The 22,212-nt window shown below is 33.6% G+C and overlaps 1 protein-coding gene and 1 long non-coding RNA gene across 13 annotated transcripts in view; both read right to left on the bottom strand.

Moving 5' to 3' along the window:
- The window catches only part of IMMP2L (inner mitochondrial membrane peptidase subunit 2), a 406,378-nt gene that overhangs the window by 319,905 nt on the left and 64,261 nt on the right, over window positions 1-22,212 (bottom strand). The gene's annotated exons all lie outside the window — the stretch shown is intronic.
- Window positions 9,821-14,620, bottom strand: LOC147653503 (uncharacterized). The gene is made up of 3 exons (XR_015286290.1): window positions 14,417-14,620; window positions 13,285-13,520; window positions 9,821-12,665 (listed from the first exon to the last, which is right to left on the bottom strand). It is a non-coding gene; the product is annotated as an uncharacterized LOC147653503 (long non-coding RNA).

The following is a 22,212-nucleotide window of genomic DNA, read 5'->3' as shown; positions in this document are numbered from 1 at the left end:
TGATCATCAATAAATTCTGGCAAAAATGTTAGTATCTGATCTTCCAATAAGATATGCTGAAACAATTTCTAATTAAAGCACAACGGGTACAAAATGTTATAAAAAATATTATATGGTGTGATAGCTTGTAATAATGGAAAGGCCTTATTAACTGTGAATTTTCCAGCAGAAAACTAAGAGACAACTCCTTGAATTCTAAATCTCACCAGCATAAATCAAGAAAAATATCTCATAGTTTGAATAAGTAAAACTAAATAGATTAAAAGCACTTTTCAACAAAGTAAACTTTTAAGTAAAAAAAAAATTAAAAAAATATAAAAAGGCTTAAAACTTGCATTGAGAATGTTGGGAATTACTCTCTAATTTAAGGAATATCAAAGAAAATTCCAAGTGAAATCACCGACCCAGATTCACTAAGGGGAAAATTTCTTTCCTGGAGGAAGCAAAAAAAAAATATAGCTTACAGAAGAAGAGCATGGAGAAATATTTCACTGGAAAAGTCCATATCCATCCTCACACACCAAAGACTAAAAATGAAACTATGTTTTAAAATCTTAAAGGTAAATATAAATTCTTACAGTTTTAAATTTAAGGAAATATGTCAGTCTGAAATGTTTCTATTTTATTTGCTGAATAAAATATTTCCATAACTTGTTTATTAAATTTGTAAAGTAATAGCAAAAATCAACTTCAAGGTCTTATACCCAGACAACACCTCCTCTGGCTGTTGACTACAAAAAAAAAATTCTTAAATTATCACAGCATGTTAATCATTCAGTTGGTGTAGGCCAGCATGCAGACTTGACATCTGCTTTCTAAGGTCCCCATCTAAGCAGGATCACATAAAAAAAATTGCTTCTCACAAAGAGCAAATTTACACAGAGGTGAATCACTTACATATAATGTTTTATAAGACCTAATGTAACACTGCTGGCACTCCAAAATCTCCTATTAAAAAAGAGCCAAACTGAAACGTACCTCATAGGAGGGTCAATGTCGTCTCTGGATGAAGACAGAAACATTACTTACTATCAGGTCCAAAATTATTGACCAATGTTTTACATTCATCAGAATACTCTTCAAAATTTAGACAAAAGGAAAGCCAATGAATTATAGGCCAAAATTTCTGTAAATCTGAATTTAAGTCCAAGTGTCTGAATCTGAATTTTAGCATCCAAATGTCAACTTTTCTATATTTACACTCTCCTTCTATTTGAAGATATATTTTTCCAGAATCTAATCATGTTTTTGGCAGAAACATTGCCCAGAGCATTCTGGAGTTCTGCAGATTTTTTAACACCAGAACTCCTGGCACAATCTCTATATAGCAGATAAAATTTTAGTAGAAAATGCAAGAGAAAAAAAGCAGTAAAAAAATCAAAATTCTCTCCTCATCTCTTACATAACCAATGTTCTTTGAGCTTACTTTCTCCTATTTGGCCAAAAATGAAAGACTGTAACAGGGCTCAAATGTACCATTTCAGAATGGTGCACTTTTCATTGGAAGCAGTTTGAAGTTTCTGCAGTCAATTGTTTCAAATATTTTTTCATACAATAAGATCCTTTGAGAGAAAAAAATAATTAAAAAAAATCACTATTTTTTTTTTCAGTATTTCATTACTCATGTATATAAATTCTATACAAGTGAAACTTCAATTATAACCTCCTTTTCCCCAAGCTAAACTCCAACACACGGAATTCTAACAAACATTATAGAAAATTAAACACTAGAGGCAAAAAAGATAAAATTTTATGTTAAACTGTAAAGAAAGGCAAAGGATTTGTTAAAGAACATATGAAAAGAGTTTGAAATATTCACTATCCTGATCATCTCCTCTGTACAAAAAACCCCAATATTATGAATCACCAGCAAGGAGAATGAGTGAACTACTTCTGATTTCTCCCAACTAATCTTCTTATAACATCTCACAAAAAGAGAAAATTACTCAGTATTCATGAGAAAAGAACATCATTAACACCGTACATCATATTATAATTTCATACAAGAATTTTACAAAGTCAATATATGTTCTTCAATAATTTTATAAAGTATTCTTAAGAAATATATCCTTAATTTCTGCAAATTGTTTTGTAAGGATTATGGAACATCATTCCAGAGAAAGACTAATTCTTAAATAGAATCAGAAGTCTCCAATTTCATCCTTATGCTGCACTGCAGGTGCATTTGAGGTCTCTTCCTATGCACCAACCAAAGTCTGAAGATCTGCAGCTTCCTTAGGCAATATAAACCACTGCTTTTACTTTATTGTCAAAAGTGATTGTCTTGTTGTTGTTTTTTCTCCCTAATATCTAACATAAAAATCCCTCACTCTTGTCTAAATATACATTTGAAAAGCAAGTCAGAAATCCCCAATGGGATTATTATGCTTGAATTAACTGATTATAAATGGGTGCATTGTTAATTTTACAACTGATTCTAGTTCTAGCTGCAAATTATCCTATATTGTAACTCCAAGGTTATCAGATTCTTTTAAATTTAACCCCCAAGGAAAGTATAAAAAAAAAAAAAATTCAAATTGTAACATTCATTGAGTACATATACACATCTAATATATGAACGTCTAGTAGAGCAGTACCTAGCTAAATTACAGACTTAACATCTCCATCAAAAAAAGCATAAATATTAAACTTCCAAAAAAAGTTAACAGAAAGAAGTTAACCTTTTGAAAAGGAAAAAAAATAAAATTCAGAAATTATTTTCTCTGAGAGTCCAAATCTTGCATTCTGTAGCTCAACAAAAAAAAAAAAAAAAAAAAAAAAAACAAAATTACAAGAAATGTAAACCACAAAAAATGTTACATTGGGAGCAAGGAGGAGATTTAAATGGCATAATTATTCCTAGAAACAAAATGGATATTTTGGGCACCACCACAGGATTTAAATCAGAGTTTATGAAGGTCAGAGGGGCTCATAAGAAAGAATATAAGAGGATCACTTACAAGGGCAAGGTTGAGATCACTTACAAGGCTGAGAAGCTAAAAAAAGAAGTTTAAATGAGGTTAGAAGTAGAACAATTGTTGGTTTTGTTATTTGGTATTTAAAGAATGAAGACTTGGATTACAGAAGCTGGAAATTAACATGATGGTACAAAAGACATGCATAAATAATTGGATCAATTCCTCAACCAGGTGATAGGCTATGAGTATTACCTCACAACAGTAGGAGAACAATGTATTCAAAACATATAAAAGTTTTTACTCAAAAGCTTTGCAATAAACTTTAAATACCACAAAATATTTTTTAATGAATGGGCCTTCCTGCTGGATTCATTTGGATGAACATTTATTGAAGCACTAATTGTCAGCACTACTTTCAGATCTCCATCAGTTCTCATAAATGTCCATATGTTCTTTGGTTTAAAAGTGCAGCTTAATGACACAGAAAAGTGCAAGCCAATTTATCATCCTTCCCTAACCTTTTGAAAAATAAATTAGTTTTTATGAGAAACAATCACGGTAAATAAAGTAAAAAGCATTTCTATTCTGTCATAATATGGTGTCATTTTGCATTAAGTCTTAATGCAATTGCTTAACTTTAAAATTATTCAAATCAATCACTTATTTTTTCTCTGACCTAGAGTTTAGTATCTCTAGAAGGGCAAAGACAAGGACCAACTTTCCAAATAGCTTTATGTGTTTGAGATGTGACTATGCACCAGGTGTTTGTACATCTCTCTTAGCAGAGACATATTTCTACAGTGTAACCTCTACTTTCAGCATATTTCTGCTAGTATAAAATTATTTGTGCTATAGAGATTTATTGTTTAAAAACCTACATTTAAGTGAAGGATTTTAGCCAGTATAACTGAATCCACACTAGAGGGTGCTGCTATTTTAATCGTAAAAGGTTTTCAGATATTGCAGCTTCAGAGTAGTACATTTTGTAATGTTTTAGAAATGTTTTCTCGCTATCTGGGACAGCAAATTACTACCAAATGAGAATTAAACTTATGATCACAGACAGGCTTTTGTGCTGAAGTTCAGGTGTTATGATGTGCTGCCCTAGCCAACTGTACATAAAATAAACACAACCTACCAACTCATGTGGTGTGTTAGAACCTGTACTTAATGCTGCAAAGCAACACAATGCATTAGTCACAGGAGGGTATTTTTCCCCCATCTGTCTCACTATAGCTCACCAGACACATCACTGGTACATGTCAAGTCTTGTTCCAAATCCAGAAGTTGGTTATTATTTGCTATCATAATTGCACATCAGTGCTTGTATTTAACATTTGAATAAGTTAGTAAAGAGAATGAAAAATTTTTAGCATCAGAAAAATAGTTCATAAAATGAATACTGACAGATTTGAAACTGCACAAAATTGTACTGACTCTTCCAAAAACAAAAGTATGTATTTTTGTTGCATTAAGATTAAAAAAGGAAGATACACTTTTACAAAGTACATACAACTTGAAAGCTTCAAATATAATCTTGCCTCAGGCTGCAGAATAGCCTTTGCATGAGCTTCCATACCAATAATTCCATCTTCCTTGATACATACAAAGCAACATTTATATGCTGCCTCTTATCTGATCTCCCCGCTCATACTTTAAACTTTCTGAGAACATGGGCTTTACTGGAAGGTCTAGTGTATCATGTCAGGGCCCCTTTGTCCTGGTCCACGTTGCCATTGTTCATCCAGTACCAAACCCACTGCAGAATATATATTATAGATAAGAACAAACTTGGAAGAAATAGTTTATCGTCTTAGCTTTTACTTCCCCAGAGACTTCTGTCTCTCAGGCTCTATCCAAAGAATAAGGGGAGAGGAAAAGATATTTACCTTCTCTCTTCTACCTTTTCCACAGAAAAAAGGAAAATATTCATAAATACGAGCAAGTGAAGGAAGAGAGTTTTGTCTATGGCAAATAATAAGCCTGATGCCACAGAGGGATCCTATTAGAAAATGTTCAATGAGCTAAGGGCTATAAATCCAATTGATCAGTGCTGGACTGAAAGAAAAGGAAGATTTTACTCTGATTCCAGTTCCTATGCAGAAATAAAAAAAAGGGGGAAAAGCCCTCAGAAAATTTTAACGAACGTACCAATGCACTGATTAAGGGGTACTATGTACTCTGCACAGTAAACCATTGTATAAACCTAAAAAAAAAAATCTAAAAAATATCTAGGGAGATAAAAAAAAAAGGTAAAATTAAGAATTTGAAACATTTGTAAGACTTCTTGATTTCTGGTCTCTTCCTCACAATCTCTTTTTCTCTACTTCTTCTGCCCCTTCCCCTCTTCCCCCATTCTCTCCCTCCTTCTGTCTATTATTGAGGGAAAAAAAACCAGATAATGAAATGCTTCACTTAGTTGTCAGAAAGATATGAACACTATTTAAATTTTTCAGGTGCTTCTCCACTTTGAAAAGCTTAGTTTATTCATCCAAAGCAAACGCCATTAGGTAAAACTTGCAAGCAAAAATAGCAAATATTCATATTAGAATAGCTAGCAAAACATTTACACTAGAAAGAACTTATTTAAAGGATGTATTAAATTTTTTTAAATAATACATTTATATAAAATTAAGTTCTCTGTTTACTCACAATTCTGTAAATCTAATCTAATCTTTGTACAAATCCATGCTGTGAATCATTTGCACAGCTGCAGGAATACCTCCAGTAGTTAAAACTAGTTTTATTTTTTCTGGGAATCTATGAAGAAAGATTTTCACATCACAGATTAGGATCACCAGCATAACTTTCACAGTTAAAACAACTACCCACACACACTTCACTAATATTAAGATTCAGAGAATTCTAAACATCTTATAAAACAACCTGTTTCTGGGTTACAACATCCAAGGCAAGACCAACATTACAGATCCCTAAGGTCCAACTTCCTGCCCAGTTTTGTTGTTCAACAATATGGGTTGAATGAACGTAAGAATGGACATTATGAAAATTGTTTGAGGCAACTAAAACAATTCTTTCAAAACATTTTTTAATATTATCTCGTAAATGAGGTTGCTTCTTGTTTTACTCCACATACAAACTGAAAACCTGAGTTTTAAGAAAATCTATCACTAAATACAGATTTTTTATTTAACTACTGACAAGGTAAGCAATTAAGTTTTACCATTTCAAAATAATACAAACTATATTCCTAAGAAATGTTTTAAAAACAACAGGTCACTTAGCAATTCTCTCCAGAATTCTTAGCCAGAAGTCTGTAAAATGTTATCAATTAATATTATTTGATTTACTACTATGATATTGGTCACATGTATACCCATGCCACTCCAGGCAGTTTCTCTTTGCTGAAAGAGTAATGTTAAATCTCATAAGAGACGCAAAACATATATTTGCATCGAGAAATGCACAACAATTCACAGAACCAAAATGATTTGGCTTGGAAGTGACCTTTCATTATTGAAATCTTACCCTTAGAATCCACTTTTAATGCAGTAGGAAAAAATATGTCCTTTAAAACTTGTTCTGTTTATTAGCAAAAGCATTTGTGACTTATTTATTTCCATCTAGTCTGTTTTACTTAAATTTGCCCTTAAATTTTTCCCCAAACTTCTATATTCACATTGTTCTATATGCACATGGTTCTCTCAAGTTTGATTAATTCAGACAGACTTCTGTGAACAAGTAATCTTGCTCCATTTATTTATCTGTTTGCACAGCTTCTCATATAGTGATGTCCTGTGGAAAAAGGAGGGGAAGTATCCAAGTGGCTGATATAGAATCAGCCAGTACCATTAAATCATTTTACAGTTTTGGGCACATTTTGGCACAGTTTGTGTCTCACCATATAATGTAACTCTTACACAAGAAGATATTAGCTGTCTGTAATAATGGAAAGAGCACAACACAAAGACTAGATAATACTTATGAGAAGAGGTTGCTAAGCTAAGCAGACCTTGCTGTGACCAGCAGTCATTCCTGTACTCTCAGTTAACATCACTTTACAAAAAGGTCAATTCCATATGCACATGAAAATAATGTTGAAATGATAAAGTAAGAAATCATACTTAGAAAGAAAAAAAAATAAATTTCAATCTACAAGCAGTACAAAGGAAATTTAGGAAGTACAAACTCTGCATTTCGTCTCATTTTCCCTAGTCATTACAGCCATTTCAAAGACTCTTTCAAATAGTTCGGTACATAACATTTCTTAAACAATCCTCAATCCTTTTTTTTACAAAGGCTGCAATAATTCAAATACTATTATAAGATCACAGCCACATTAGAATGCTACAGTCATCACCACATTGCAAATCTAGCACACCCTGAAAACAAGCATGCTGAAGGAAAGGCATTTGTAGGTGTATTGTCACAGGTTTTCACTTCCTGTTCACTTTGCCACTGTTCCTAGCAGTGAATCATTCTAAGAATTCAGAAGATACTCCAGAAACTTTCCACTCTGGTAAAAATACATGGGAATACATAAAGAGCTTCTGCTTCTTCATTTCCAAAACCAAGGAAATGTAGCCATTACTAAGATATGAAGATAAGAGCTGTACAACCTCATGTTATTGTAGCAGGATGTCCCCCCTATCATCGGAGGACTTATCTGTTCTGCCTAACAGCCAGTGCAATAGCTCAGGGCATCTTCCCCCTCACATGAATTTGCACATTGGTGAATAACTCCATCAGGACAGCTTGCCTGGTAACAAGTTATTTTGGTGCCATGGAGGGGACATCCCCAGCTGATAACAAACATCTTGCCTCGAAAGGGAGATTGTAGAAATATAAGCTGGAATTTCTGACTGACAGACACTTCACTTTACAAACTATAAAAGTTACACCAAACTTTCACAAAGCAGAAGTCTTCTGCACATTCCCTGGAAATCTGTGAGGTCTTTCCTCCAGAGTTGGGATGCCAATTTCGTGATTACTCTCTTGAGGGTTGAGGGAAAGGACTCTGTAAACCCCGTCATCAATTTAATAGTAAATTACATTAACTCCTAATCTGTAATATTTCTTTGCTAGTTACATTATAGGTGCCTTTATGTTGTGCACTGCTTTATGTAATCTAGTAGTTCTTTTGTTTTATCCTGTGTAGTAAATAGCTCTGTTTAAGGTCTTTTGTCTGTTAAGTTCCTGACTATTCAATAGACTCATTTTGTAACAGACCTGATCTGCCACACTTGAGAACTTGTGAGCCAGAGCAATTTAGGTGCAAGGTCACCTGAGTAGAGCTGCTGCCAAAAATCTGAGCCTGAGGCAGCGCTTGTCTGAAGCTCTCACTCGATCTATAACAGTTGTACTGAAGATGATGCAGCAGCATTTACAGATGTATATTACCTGCCATAGGGCAGGTTCAAGTGAAAAACACATGACTGAGATATGAAACAAGGACAGAAATTTATTATCATTAAATTGAAGTAGCCAGAAAAATGTGGGGAAAGCCATCTTGTTTCATCTGTGCAGAAAGAAAAAGAAATCTAACTTGGAAATGTTCTATCACCTAAAATTTGTCTAATTTACATCTTAATGTACAGGTGGCACTGAACCAAGATTTTATGTAGCCTGGAAACTGCTAAAAATGCTTAGACATGGAATTGGAGCTAGTGAAAGGCACAACAATCAGCTAACAACCATCCAACTCAAGTAAGTATGGGCTGGCACTGCCAACACCTATCTGAAGCTGAGACCATGAGTCTGCATAGCCAGGAATGGTAAATACCTTTAAATAATTATCAAAGGTAGTGACTGGAGTAGACCATAGATAGATATCCTTCCCATAAAACATGTCCTGAAGCATTACATTTTATAACTTCAGGACACCACTTTGGATTGTATTAGTATCACAGCATTATTATATAGTCACATCTAAGTTTGTCTAACACATTCCCTTGCCTAAAAACTTAAAAAAAGTTTAGCTTTTAATTTACTTTTATTTTGATCTAGATATGAAAATTGTCTGATATTTCTTTTTTGAAGTTCTAAAGTCAAAGTCAATGATAAAATGAGGCACAGAATAATGGAAATTATATGTAGTAAATAGAAAAAATAAGTCTTCTCAGATTCCACAGGGAGATATTTATTGCCAAAATTAAAAGGAAAGAAAGAAAGAGAGTGTGATTATTCCAGTATAGAGATACAGGCATTGTAGGCTCTTTCTTGAAAATACCAATTCAAAACACATTCTCACTATCCCTTCTTTCCCTGTCAACTGCAGACACTTCATGGAATCTTTCTCCCACCAAAGCTCACAACTCTATACAAGCAGGACATTTATATTCTAGAATCTAGGAATACATGTCCTTATATATTTTACTAGTTATGTAATGTTAATTATCTAAGGAATGAAAGATTTAAAAGTCACCTGATATTTAGATATCACTTAAATTAACGGCGTGTTAGTTTTTCAATCAAGTAGAAGTTTTTGATATTTTCTAGAGACCTTGAATGTGAATTTACCCAGCAGATAGCTAGTGCAGTGCTAGAACATTCAAAAACAGTATTCCCTTCACCCACACTGTATTCTGCTCTACACTGCCACTCAATCAGAGGTCAATGAATGCAAGAATGTATATGAATGCTCAATGAATACAAGAAAACCTTGTGATAAAAAACCTGAGTTCTGGGGAAGGTAACTCCAACTGCCCTGGCACAGGCTGTTTTCTGGGTAGAAGCACCTTGCCAGGACTTTCTGTAACAGCATGTACTTTGCCCACATTTGTAATACACAATAAAAAAAAATTAAAAAAAGAAAATTAAAACAAAAAATAAACATTTATCATCAAGGTAGGGATGATGGTATAGAATGAAAACATACAAAATCCAGTTAAAAATATATTAACGTCTCTGTAAATTAAAATAAACACATGTACACACAGAACTGTTCTTCACATTTAGTGCCCAACTCCAAAAAGCTAGCTTTATTTTCTATTTATTAATATTGTCATAATACGAAAATCAAATACTCTTTGTTAGGAAAGCAGCCGTTACACAAAATTAACAGACATATTCTGCTTCAGGGCACGAATACAAGAAAATTGTCAGACATTAATAATGTAGACAGAGTATTTTCCTGGGAAAATGAAGATCCAATGGAACAACAGATAAATCATGCCCAACTGCTCACTGTTTGTTGCTTCACAATCTGTTGTATTTTATCGAATATGACTAGTACAAGTCTGTTACAGCCATAAAAAAATTAGCAGGAATTAATATGTAAATTACTGTAGTGCTTGTGTGGGAATCCATTTCATTAATTTGAATTCACTGACATGACTGTGTAATCTAAATTTATGAGGTTTTCAAATGCCACTCCATGGAGAATTCTACATTTATTGAATTTTGCTTTAGAAGTATTTTGTGCATTAAATAATACTTGGAGGGCAGTAATGTACATGAATAGCTTGGAATTTAATTTATACAAGATATACCAGGCATTCTGCCTGTGAGAAAACATATAACCTAGTATGCCAAAAAAAAAAAAAAAAGGCACTTAGATATTTTCTTTTAAAACATTTATGGACAGCAATGAAAACAAAGTACTGGAAGAGGGAACAAAAAGTTTTTCAGGTTCTCAGTGAAGTAAATATTGTGCATAATTCTTTTGTTGAAACAAATTAAAATCTTCTTCTTGTTAATATAAAGGCTTCATGATGCCTAGAGCTCAAATTGAAGAAAGAACTCACAGAATAAATCACATACAAATCTGAACAGAAAGGTTTATCAATACATAGGCCAGCTTGAAGGTTAAAGCTTCAATACCAAATTTTGGAAAATAGCAACAAGAAAACAAATAATAAAATTCCTTAGCATTCAACAATTTAACTAATATCTTGATACAATGATAGCAAATGCTTTGCATAATTTTGGCTTTAATATCTTCTTGTTTTCTAAATGTAAAACAGGTATCCAAATAACATATTATCAAAATATTTTCAGTATTTTTCTGAGAAACAACATGTTAACATGCTTTCTGAAGAAAAGAGGAAATACAACAAAAAAGAACAAAACATTTAATCAGTTATGAAGACCTAATTTTAGAGAGACAAAACAGTGAAAGTTTAAAAATATTTTTATTGTCAAAAGGTTTTATTTTCAATTATTGACAGCATTGTAAACTGGGGTTTTCCCCCAGTGTGATTCTAAATGCTTTAGTATGAACTATTTTCTGGTGGCATGCACTACTAGATTTATTATTTTGCAAAATGCAATTTCATTAAGCAACAGGATTTTTTCATTGCTATGGCTTAAATGTTTTTTACTATGGCATAAATATGAAGAATTTATCTAGGAGTGCCTATGGTGCAGTTTTACCCCTACACATTTCTGTCTTTTTCACACACTGACATGTATCCATAAACAAAATCAGTTTTCTTGTATCATCTAGTCTTTGAATGAAGAAAACTGCTTTGAAATGGGGACTTTGGGGGCAAGGAAAGGGACAATTTGGTATCAGATTTGTTTAAACGTGACACAATGAGAAATATATTCCCAACCAGCAACAAATCTTTCACACTTGTCAGATCCTCCTGTCAGCATCCCCTGCAGATCTGCTGACTACCAGAACACCTGCCTGCTCCAAGGTCACTGAGTCAGTGTCACATTGCAGCGAACATGCTCATACACAAATAGGATTTCAGTATCATCTTGCAAGAGATTTTGTTGTCCCTGTTATTTTACTTATAACTGGTTACTGGGTAATTATACCTTGTGAATTGGTATGATTTTGTAAATCAGAATGTAGAAATTTGCTTATCTCACTAGCAAAGAAGCCAGTAAAGATATGATCCAAAGAAGCACGTACAGGCAGAAGTGTCTCTTAGATGGAATGGCTACAGTTCATTTATATATATCAGATAGATAGATAGATAAATAGATAGATAGATAGATAGATAGATAGATAGATAGATAGATGCTACAGAGATAGCATTTCCATAGGTTACTCTGCACCAATCACCTACTAAAGGAACCTTTTTTTATTTTTATACTTTTTCAAGATATATGTTTTATAGTTAAAAATATCATCTGTTTTTTGTCTCCTAAAACATTTCCAACTACTTGCTATTTAGGAAGCTGTTTCATGCAGAGACTTTAAAAAACACTTTATTTCTCCTAATATTGAATAAATATATAAATCAAGCAACCATTACATGTGCATATATGTGCATTAAGATATAAATTATAAAGGCAAGTAAGAACTACTGCAGGAGGCTGTTTTGCCTTAACCTTGGCATTAAAGGAATGTGTTACATAACTTTGTTCTTTTCCCCTGAGTAACTGTAATGTTCGAATCATATCCTCCAGTTGTTCTGAGATTGAATCCTTCTGTTCATGTCTGTAACTATAATTTTTCTACCCTAAGTTTTGCAAAACATAGTAAGCAATTGTCAGGAAACACACATTCCTCAACAGCACTCAACCTACTTATCGAACACCTCTTCCTAAACTCAGGCCTTTGAGAAAAATGTTTCCTTTTTACTATGTCAAGTTAAACCATTCTTTCCTCCTATCCACAAATGGAACAACATATTTTTTAAGTCACAAAAGGGGAATTATTCAGCTCTACAAATGCTAACAGGAAAAGTGATGCTACTACTGTCCCTCACAGAAAAATTCCATTTGTCATTGCAGAAATCCATATAAAGACCCACTTATCACAGTTCTTGTAAATCTGACACCTCTGAAATTCTGTAAGCATTGCATGATTCTGCATATGCTGAAAAATTGCTGAAAAAGAAATAAACATATGCATCCCGGTCTCAGTCAAAACACAGCTAAAATGATATCTCAAACATAAAAATCTGCTAAAGCTTCCCCAAGCATTGTCTGAACCTTTGGCTGTTTTCATAGCACTAGCTAGCAGTCCATTAGCTCTACACTCTCTAACTACTGATGGTCAATACCAGACAGAGTTAAGAGTGCAGATATCGGAAGTCATTATAGAGGAGCAATCATGATGGGCATTGACTGCTGTGACTCTAAGCTGCTTTACCTCTGGAAAGTGGCATCTGAAGACTTTCTGCCATGGCTAGCTGCCTCGTGGCTCCAAAATTGACCTACTAGGGATACCTCGGCACAGGCTTCACAAAGTGGAGTTATTTCAGTAAAAATTAGAGTAAAAATTAATGTTTAATGTCAGCTCTTTCTCAAGAACCCTTATAATCCTCATTCTGTAGTCACCAGACAATTTTGCTCTCAGTAATCTGTATATACTTTTCATTTAAAGTATCGCAGCTTGTTAAAGTTCCCACTATAATTTTCTGAAATGTAATTCAAAAGTTATCCTTCTTCACAGAAAGGAAAGGGATGAGGAAAGAAAATAAAATCAATCTCATTAATTACTTACTTTGCTCAGTCTCCCACTTTCCTTCCCCCTCAGTTGGAATCTTATAATGTTAAGAGATGAACAACTAATCTTTCAGATATCCAAGTCCATCCTCATATTTGATCCCTCTTCTTCCAAGCTTATATTTTCTCTGCTGATTTAAGAACCACAACCAAGGACTTTATAGATTTTTTTTTTCAGTGGGAGAAAAGTTGTAGTGATGGCTGGTTTTGCTTATGACTTCATCATTCATTCTTCTGTTGATGCCAAAAGAAATATGTGATATTATACCACAAGCTGCAGTAATGATCAATTAACTTCACCTGGTACCAGGCCTTACCAGAGACTCTGCATCCTGCTCCAAAATATTGTCAGTGACAGCAAACCCCATCCTCACCACCTCCTAGAAACAGCATACAATCTCTTCTGTCACTCACAGACCAAGCAAGTGAAAGAAAACAAAAAGAAGAAAATCCTACCGCATGTATAGGACGATTAGAGAATACTCTCTCTGAAGAATAAGTGGCATTTAGAAAAACCATCTAGCCTCCAATTGTTCAAGAGTTTCATTTTCTGGGAAATGCAATAGATTTCTTGCACCACCATCTCCTTGGCCAATTCAAAACACAAATCAGTAAGAACAAGTCTAATACTCAGATTTCCTGTCTATACACACATTGATTCCATTCTCACTCACAGCTACCTTACCTGCCAATACTGACTGATATATAGCATGGCAAGTTACAAATGAAACACTAAGTGCAGCACAACTTTATTATTAATGTAAAATACACAGATAATATTCTTATCTTCTGGACTCCCTCAAATCACTATGATAAAATTTCATAATCACTACTTCTATATCAAATCACATTGCAAATACACCTACAGCATTATCCTATTATTAGCCACTCTGCTTGACTTAAAACAGAAAGCATACAAACTACTATACATTAAAAACATGCAAACTATCATATACATCACTATAAAAGCAGGTGCTTCTTGAAACACCTCAAGAAAGCTATAGCATACAGAACAGCCTCAGACACCACTAACATCCATTGTGCATCATTCTCTCACAATGCCCTGCCCAGCAATCTCAAACCTTTGACTAAATAAACACACCACACTAGAAAAATCCATCAGGTCTTACCTGAGTCCTCTAAACCTCTCAGTTCAGACTCTGAGAGAAACTCATAAAACCCAGATGATTCTAAGAGCTAAAACTCCAAAGGATGCTAAAGAACACAACACAGAACATTAGGATTCTAATGCTTTATAATTCTCACTCATGCCTAACAAAAAGCTCCATATTCATCTCTGTCTCCCTGCCTGAAAAGGACTTAATGACTCTCCTGTGTCTTCTCTGGATAACATCCTTTTTACTTCCTCCACCCCTACTCCACAGGTGTCCACTATTTTTTTCTTTCAAATGATGCAGTTCAGTAAACAGGTTAAACTCATAACAATTTACAGTTGTTCTTCAAGACCTCTCCTCCTATTACAGATTTTAAGAGGCTCACATGGTCAAAAGGAGGCATCTTTTCCAATTATTGCAATCATTCTAAAATATTACCATCTCCTTAAAAAAAATCTATAAAGCTTTTATTCTTAAAAAATCACAGTTACAATGCTATGAGTGTATTAAAGTATTTGTTGTTAACATAAAGACTTTCAAGTGCTCATGTTAACAGAGATAAATAAAACAAACCATGCAGAGCTTCAAGAAACCTGATTACAATATTCTTTTGTCTACAGCAGAAAAATTATTCTATGCTGCACATAAAATTAAGATAATTATCTACTAGTTTAATTTAAGGAAAAGCATGCATGCCTCTTACTGCAGTAACAAAAGCAATTACTTTTGTGGTAAGTTAAATATTAGATTTGGAATGTTTTCAAACTAAGCATAATAATGTTTTAACAGCAGTTTATGCTATAAAAATTCAAGCAGTGTCCTTTTATGCATCTGCAAATTTAATTTTAAACGTGCTGAAACTTTATGGGTATTGCAGTATAAAAATTATGTTAACCAGCATTTAACAAGCACAGGAAGTATACTAAGAGTTATGCAATTATTAGCTATAATTTACATATGCATATAAATTAAACAGTATACAATTCTTATAGTGGTTAGAAGGAGAACCGCTGTTACAAATGTGATCTGTTACTGGTTTCTGTACTTGGTTTCATTAAGTCAGCAAGCCTAGCTTTTATTAAGCAAGTATGGTAACTACTGAGATTAGCTTGTTAATAATGTTTGTAGTTTTGCATAGAGATATTAAGCTCACACAATTATGCAAGCAAGCAAGCAATGTTTTTTATACATTAATAATTTTCATTCAAGTGTTTACAAGGACAGAACCAATTAAAAACCAAGCTTACTAAACTGTCTCGTTTTCATGTAAGAGATATCTACCACATGATTTTCAAGTTGTTTGGGTTTTCCTATTACACATTTACAGAACAGATGCAAAGTAATTTCTAATTATAATACCTGTTTAAGCCCGGAGTCCATCAAAGGTAGCACAGAAGAGGCTTATGTTATATATTGTCACTTCTGGAAGCATCACATCATCCTGAGTTGCAACAGAAACTCAGAGCTGGAAAGGGCAGGTAAGGCTCCATCCTTCTCCTACAATTCCCTACTCACTCTTTTCGAATTATACCCAGCATACCCAGCACAGTACCTCACACAGCCTTCACATAGCCCTTTTCTTTTCTGTAAATAATCAGCAGCTGTTTTGCATATGTCAAAAGAGTTTTTTGACAGAGATTACAATACCAGGATCTATCCAAGGCTGTTACCAAGGCTGTGGTAACAATGATCCTGATGTTCCACATCATTTTGCAGAATATAAAAATATTTATCTGAAATTTTGCTTTTAACCATTAGAGGAATGCTGAATAATGAAATCCAACAACATTTAGTTAGTCACAGTATATTTACTGAGTAATAGTATACTGAGTATTCTCTTTTCCAAAAGAAACACTCTTCCAGCAGTAGTACTTGAAAACTGCCATTAAAAAAAAGGGCTGATTTCCCTAAGACTTTCTAACCATATTTTATACATTATTAAAGACTACTAGTTAGAGTACAGGCTTTTTCTTAATTTCTGTCAGGGACCATACAATTTGAATGTAGCTTGTTCTTTTTTTTTTAAGTGGTTGTAGTAGTTTAGATTAGTTGAAGTCACTCCAGGACACTGATCTACAAATTAAAGAAAAAAATTAATGTATTTGATTAGTTATATATGGCATTACCACATTACAAGATAATAGGTAGTTTGAAACAAAGCTCGACAATGCTTTTCTAAGTATGTGGATTAAAAAAGTAATTTTTCTCAGGAAATGAAATATTTAAATAGAAAATCTATGCAGTTTTCAACAAGAATAAAAGCAAGATAATATATCAGTCTTAAATGTGTTTTCTTCATCATCTGAAAATACACCAAGTGAAAGGAGTAGATATTTTCCATTACATTCCAATACCCCAAAGAAAAAAACTGCTGGAATTTCTCATTTCTCAGCCACTCCCTGTAGCTATTTCAACACAAATGTATCTAAAGCAAGCTATACCTAAAGTAAAATCCCTGACGTTAAAAATATTGTATTTAAAATGTTATAAATTATTTTAAGATTTCTTTTTTCCCTACTAGGTTATATTTATTAGGAAAATACTCTTATCTCTAATAGGGAAACAAAGTAAAAACAAGTTTCGAAGACTGGTAGGACAACTTCATTAAGTGTTAGTAATACTCTGATAATTTTTTTCATAATATTTAACATAATCACCTCTTTCAGGTTACTCCTGGATAAAGTAAGAGAAAGCAAATGAAAACACTATCATTTGAAAGATTCTAGAGACAGAACTTAGTTTTCTTGAACCAAGAGGACAACAGATCTCTTTTGCTCTAATGAGTGGCAGCACTAACCTTTTCTAACTAGTGGAGATCTCAACAGTGTGTACGACTTACAATATTTTACCTGTGACTTTCTGACTATAAATGTAATTTAAAGAGAACATTCAGCAAATTAAAAAGTAAATTCATATTCAGGAATAAAAAGAGCATTACCTACTGCATCAGCAGTTTGGACAAGAGGAAGTGAGCATTTGTGGACACTATTCACAATATCCTTGATATACCTGGAAGCAATAAACCAAATCTACAGCTTGTATGAATCAGTATAGCTCCATTAATTTCAGTGATAATAGGCTGATTTGCATAACCTGAGAACCTGACACAAACCTGTTAAGAGTTTTTCAAGCTTTAGTTTTTGATATATAACTCTCAGAAGAGATGACATGGGATTTGACTCCAGCATAGTTTTTGTAATGGTACGTGTTGATTATAAGCATACAGATCTGAAAAATTGGTTCAAATACTAAGGTTCTAAAACCTAAAGATTAAAGGTAATAGAGTAATTACTTCCAAGAACATCAAATGGAACAATATAAAAAATTGCAATTGTTTTTAAACTAACAGCAATTTGTATGTATGTAATTTCATCTTTCATTGTGTACTTGGAAAAATTTCAAGTAAGAACACAGCAGATGAGGCACCTCAATCATTTTAAATACTATATTTAAACATTTCTAAGGTTCTCAAAGCCCAGCAAGCATCTCAGTTGACTTGGTGCCTAAAAATTTCCATTGATAAAGTTTGCTGAATAAAAGAAACCTTCACCTCAGCACACTCTTTGTCAGCACAGTCATGCTGTGGTCCTGGGTGAAAAATCTCCTCTGGAAGGGGAAAGCCCCGCCAAGGGCAGGGGCCATTAGTGAAAAAGAAAAGTTGTACTATGTCACTCTCTCTTTATGTATTCTTCTTCCATTTTTGAAAGATGGACTTCAAAAAAAATCTGAGGCTGAATTTTAGGATCTTGAGAAGACACAGACACTGCGTTGCTGTTTTAGACTAGATACCTGAATTCCCAGGAATTAAAGGCTTATGCTAGTACTGACCAATTTAAATTCATGCCCTACCCCACCAGAACTTCGTATATGAATCCTGGCCCTTCTTCACATGCACTGTACATAAAAGTTAATTTCACTTAGCAAAGGGTATCTAAAGATTACCATTTAAATGCACATTATAAAGCTTCAGTTATTGTCTAAGTCATGCAAAGATCTCAGTACAGACTTGAACATTATTGAATATATTCTATTCTCTTTTTCTTGTTGACATGCTCTCCTGGCCTTTTAAAAATATATATCTGAAATATGCCATTGAAATAGAGTTTAATCACAATGCCCATTTATATGCCTTACTCTGCTGACTAGATAATTAACCTAAAATATTAATCAGAAAGCAAATCCTCATGGTTTTTCTGACACATTGGAGTCCCAGACTGAGCCTTCTATCTCAAGAGGGAAAATTGCTGAAGCATTTACATGTCTCAAACGTAATTCAAAACTCAAGGCCTCGAGGACAAGACAAAGTCTTCCCAACCCCCGGCCCATCCCTAAAATGCCAAGCAAACAAAAAACCCAAATACAACTACAAGCAGTATTTCATGTATCTATGACCTGTGAATCGATACAGATAAATTAGAAGTACATTGCTTCTTGGATCAGGTAATGGTTTGATTTTGGACAGAATTAATGTCTAGGGGTGGGTGACTTGTATACAATACTGAATGGCCAGAACAAGATATATGGCTTGGGAAGTGATGTGTATAACTGTTTATCATTAAACAGATATCATTCAGAGGTGTTTCAAGTGCTGGCTATATCTCAACTAGATAACAAAAAGAAGTTTTGTAATTACCCAGAGTTATATATGTTACAAACATTGAAATGGAGATTAATATGAAAGGAAGCCAACAGGTACAAAAATCCTTAATTTCCTATGGCAATAAGGCATATTATATTTTCAGTCTCTTTTTTAAATAACAGAAACCCATATTTTTTTCTACTAATTTGACATGCTCAATTTGTTTAATGTCCTGCTTATGAGGCAGCACAAATCCAGTCAAAATTATAACCCAGGTGACATTTTAAACAGAATCACATGAAGGATTTGGTGTGCTGGTCAGAAGCAGAAATTTAAAACATACTGATTCACATCTTGGCTCTAGTAAATGTTTAGCTATGACTTATTTAATTTTCTCTGATTTCCATTTCATTATACTCATAAGATAATGAGCAGAGTGCATTTACAGAAGGACTAACGTACTGGTTCTATCTGCAATCTTTCATCCTTTCAAGGTATGCAGTAAGCACTTAAAATAAAACAGCCTTCATTATCACTCCTTACTGGCAAGCAAAGCAGCTGAAGAAGATAAAAAGATATCATGGCAGGAGCAATAGTAAACAAGCATCACCTCCTCATAAGTTCTCTTGAGTCCAATCTCCTATTTCTTTCCTTCCTCATTATGTGTAAGAAGTTCTCTAGAACAAACATGCACTGGCTGCAAAATTAGCCTGATTGACTATCTGAAATTTTCTTTTATGAACCTGATTACTGTTTTAGCCATACCAATGGGGTGGCTTTTCTTCACAAAGCCTCCTTGCAGCTGGAAGTTGAAGGAAAAATATTTTTTTCAAACATGCATCAATTTATTTGATTGATAGCAGCTGATCTGCTGAATTTTATACCCAAGCATTCTGTAAAAAATCTGAAAGCATCTGTAATATGTCATACAAAATTGCAGGGCCCTTCAGGCCATCAGCATACAAAAGTCTGCTTGGATTTACAAGCCTTTTAATAACTGCCAGAGCTTCCTATATTTGGGTTAATTTAATTAATTATTTCATATTAGGATTGGGAAGCCTTCACAGACATTCTTTATCTTCATTATGTGCTTGTCTTCACTGATGCATATCCTTAATTGTGAATCAATTGATTATATGAAGCAAATACCTAACTCCAGAAACATCTAAATAGCCATATTTTTAGTTTACTTTATTACCTGAAAGAACATATTGATAAGTTACACAAAAAATATTCTAGAAATACTGGTATTTTCTGAAAACTGAGCATTTGGAAAGAAGAATTTTACAATTAGACAAATAATTATTATTATTAAGTAATTGCCAAAGTTATTTAGTATTATTTTTTTATGGAAAATAACAATTGCAAGAAATATACACAACCACTTCATATTAATCTATTCAGTATTTCCTAAAACATAACAGTGAATTTTTGAGATGCATTAACAGTAAAATATTTTTTTAAAAAATTATGGTATAAATTTGTGAGATTAATCCAAGGTATGTTATAGTTTCCAAGCTGAAAGACATCTTCTGGAATTGGTCAAGTAAAAGCTTTGAAGTTACAAAGATTTACCACCCTTATCCTTTCTTAGCGGGTAACGACAATGATGACAAAGCAGGTAAGAAACTGTTGTAAATATAAAAATGCTTCTTTCCTGACAACTGAATCATTATGTGCTATGTATTCACAAATACATATATATACTTCTTATTGCATACTGAGCTTTACATAATGCTATAGATGGGCCAATTATGAAAGAAAATAAGACTCCTGCAGAGTTGATTCAGAGGTTCTATTACGGCCTCTCAATCTTGTGGTTTACAGGGATAATAATGAGTAACTATTTTTCTTGGATATACTTTGAAGTTCAAAAGTGGTAGCAGTTTATGTAGTAATCAGTCCTCAAATTCCAAACTTCTCATCAATTCAAGAGTTTCCCTTAAACAGATCTACTTTTTGCAGTTCAATAACATAAAATTGCTTATGTCCCCTGTATCAATGTAATTGTTTTCAAGGTGACCAGTTTACAGTGTGTTAAGTGGTTGCAGATAGGTGAGCAAACAGAATCCAGGATCTGATTATAGGCAACTGAAGATTAGAAGCTGAAATACAAACATTTAAACAAAAAAAGTTGTTCTTTGTGTATAGAATTCAACTAGTGGAATGAAATTGGGGGAAAATATCATCCCTCTGCTGAAGTTAGGTCACAGAAGTTTGCACTTTTTCATCCAGACTTTTCCTCAGGCAATCTGCTCAATCTGGTTGAAAACACCAATGTAATTTTCTTCTACTTCTTGCCTCTATTTAAAACTAAGAAATATAATGATAAGTATGTAATATGCTTACTATTACAATATATCTGCTAATGCAGAGAAGTTTGATACTTTTAATAGTCTATAGTATTTTTAATGAAAGAGAATAATAAGTGAATCAGAATATTATCTAAAAAAAAAATTAGCAGCAATTGCTGTTCCAAATTGAAACTACCTTAGTTTTGTATAAAAGATGAAAATGTAACTGAAAAGACATACTCCTATTTTCCACATACATAGTATCTGTCAGGCTAAAAAGGTTTTACACCGATTAAGCACATGCTTGTGTTTGCACTCTCCAACAGAAAAGTCAGGGACCTTCAAGTACAGAACATCTGCCTTGCCCTCTATCCTAACCAGTTGTTTCTCTACTGCCAGCAGCACAGCCAACTGCATGAGATTATGATGAAACAACGCTTCAAAGCACAGCTATTCCTGCAAGGACACATTCAACACCCACCAAGAGAGAGGGAGATGGTTTTGAGATCCATGCATGCCTTCAGGAATCCCTGGGTAAGCCTATCAACAGCCAATCTAATTTTGTCTTCTCAAAAGTTTTATTGATCATGGAAGCTAGTTTCATACACTGGCAGAAGTGGGGGAAAAAATAAAAAAGGAAAAACATTCAAAGATTCAGTGTATCTTTCCATCCTAATCAAGATCCAAAGACTCATCAAGGATAAAAAGGAAGTTTGTTACAGATTAAAAAATGGGAGAATTTTAGTAGCATTCTAAAACTGATGTGCCATTTTATTATACACCTTTTTTGGGAGATGGGAATATTTTTCTCTTATCTTTTTTTCTTCATAATTTCATTGATTTTACAGGTATCGATGACCCAAAACATTTGCCTTAGAGAAAATATCACATTGATTCATCCACTATGGCAGCATTTCACTTATATTAACAGCTGAGCC

The sequence above is a fragment of the Cyanistes caeruleus genome, chromosome 4, assembly GCF_971803275.1.
Source record: "Cyanistes caeruleus chromosome 4, bCyaCae1.hap1.1, whole genome shotgun sequence".
Classification (NCBI taxonomy): Eukaryota; Metazoa; Chordata; class Aves; order Passeriformes; family Paridae; genus Cyanistes; species Cyanistes caeruleus.
Note: the sequence above shows the minus strand (reverse complement) of the source record. Positions and strands in the feature narration are given on the sequence as shown.